Source organism: Vigna umbellata, chromosome 10 (genome assembly GCF_029865625.1).
Source record: "Vigna umbellata cultivar VRB3 chromosome 10, Vumbellata_1.0, whole genome shotgun sequence".
NCBI lineage: Eukaryota > Viridiplantae > Streptophyta > Magnoliopsida > Fabales > Fabaceae > Vigna > Vigna umbellata.
The window spans coordinates 4,248,224-4,250,346 of record NC_142174.1 but is presented as its reverse complement, the minus strand read 5'-3'; the positions used below and the strand labels follow the sequence as shown (position 1 = coordinate 4,250,346).

Genomic DNA, 2,123 nt, shown 5'->3' with positions numbered 1-2,123 from the left:
TAAGACAACTTGTACTTAGAAGAAATGCATGTGAGAAGACACCTGTCATTATTGACGTGGTCACTAAAGTAGCATCTGGATCGAATGCATATGTTTTTAGGTTTTACCTTGGAGTACTAGTACGTGATCATATTTCTATCCTTACTCCATCATTTGACAATGTATCTGAGGCTGATAGGAATCTAATCTAACAAGATCTATTGGTAAGTTAATCAATATTGTTCCAAATTCTAGTTTCATTATATTGATATAAGGTTATTACTTTCTTTATTACAGATGACATTTGATATTTCAAATGTCGCGAGCCTAAGGAGTATGTGTTTATCTGCAATTGTCGAAAGATTTTGGGGGTTTAAGACAAAATTGACGTATGTCAATATATATATATATATATATATATATATATATATATATATATATATATATATATTTCGAACAAGAAGTAATGAAACTCTATGTTTTATATATTCTGTAATTGAGAAGAAACATGACGTCAGTTTATACAGCTTCGTTCATCTGAGTCGTGACAGGTAGGTGTAGGTAAAATCATTCAATTCATCATACATAATTATATATCATAACAATTGTTTCATTTTGTCACACGAAACAAGGTTAAAAGCATAGTGTATAAGTGCTAAGAATAAAAATCCACACATACTATCTCATGATGGATACATGAAGCTTGAGGAAAAAATAATGAAGCAGAAGACAAATAGTACGCTTCCACTTTCTAAGGATGGTGCCCTCCTGCTCCTCCTTCACTACCATCTGGACACGAGAAGTGGAAATTAGCCAGTCTAAGATCATCGGGCTCCTACACTTTTGATAGTGCCAGAGACATATAAGAAAGAATTGTAAGATGTTATTTCTCCTATTTTGACAACATTTTTGTTATATATATATATATATATATATATATATATATATATATATATATATATTACATGCATCTTTCAAATAATTTTGAAGTTTTTTTTATCTTACATGACTCCTTTGTTGAGCAGAGGTCCCAAGGTCAAAGTTGAAGCAGAACATCACAAAAGAGATCACGCAGGAGATCACAAAGAAGTTCAGGGCAAAGTTGTATGATGAAGTTGTTGAAATGGTTATGCGTCAGTTCCAACAGTATGAGAGTCATGACATGCGTCTGCAACCATCTTTTGTAGTGGAACATGTTGTGCTTCCTACAGGTAAACTTAATTATTTTTGTTTATTAATATTTCAATTGTGGATGATGCAAGTTTATGAGAACTTTTTTATATAAAAATGATTTATCAAGTTACCTATATCAGATCATTTATTGACTTCAGGTATATGTTTGGTGTCAGTGGTAAGATGGGGTTCAATGATGTATATGGGTTCATTGCCCCATATGACTCGTGAAGAAAATAAATTTGATGACATCCAAACATACATCACCAGTTGCTTTGCAACGGGAAATGAGATATATTTTTTCCCTTATATACTTGGGTAAGTGAATATTGTTCATTTTAAAGTTTCATTTATGATTTTAGTATATGACAATTAAGTTATTACCAATTTTAGGGATCATTGCCAGCTACTTGTGATCTCCATACCAGAGAACACTACTGTATGATTTGGTTGATTGTACAAGTCTTCTTTCAACCCTCTCAGAGAAGTAGTAGATGAGTACGAAAAGTAGTTGATTGCAGAGACTTAATTTTACTACTTCAATTCCAGATAAGTCACTTAAACTTATATGGAAAACATTGACTAAATATATAATTTAACTGTATAATAGTATGTAGATATTAGGATATAGTTTGTTCTAAATTTATGTTTCAAAGTTAATTTATGTTTTGTAAATTATTATTAGTTTAATTTTGTACATTGGATTAATTTATGCTTCTAAGTTGATTTATGATTACATTGAATTCATTTATATGCTTCTAAGAAGTTGATTTATGATTACATTGAATGAATTCATGTTTTTATATTTTTTTATTAAAAATATATGCTTCTGGACTGTTACGGACTATTTGTATATATGTAGGTCTGTTTTTACAGTTGGGAATGTTGCAAAAACAGACATGTTCTTAATAAAAACAGGGATTATGCATTGGTTGTGACCATAACCGAGGCCGAAAGTCCTCTATGGCATC

At 30.8% G+C, this 2,123-nt stretch overlaps 1 long non-coding RNA gene across 1 annotated transcript; it reads left to right on the top strand.

The window, feature by feature from the left end:
* The first annotated feature begins 526 nt into the window (after positions 1–526).
* Positions 527–1,770, top strand: LOC148191693 (uncharacterized). Its single transcript, XR_015782547.1, has 4 exons — positions 527–854; positions 1,005–1,190; positions 1,329–1,470; positions 1,546–1,770. It is a non-coding gene; the product is annotated as an uncharacterized LOC148191693 (long non-coding RNA).
* Positions 1,771–2,123: the final 353 nt, after the last annotated feature.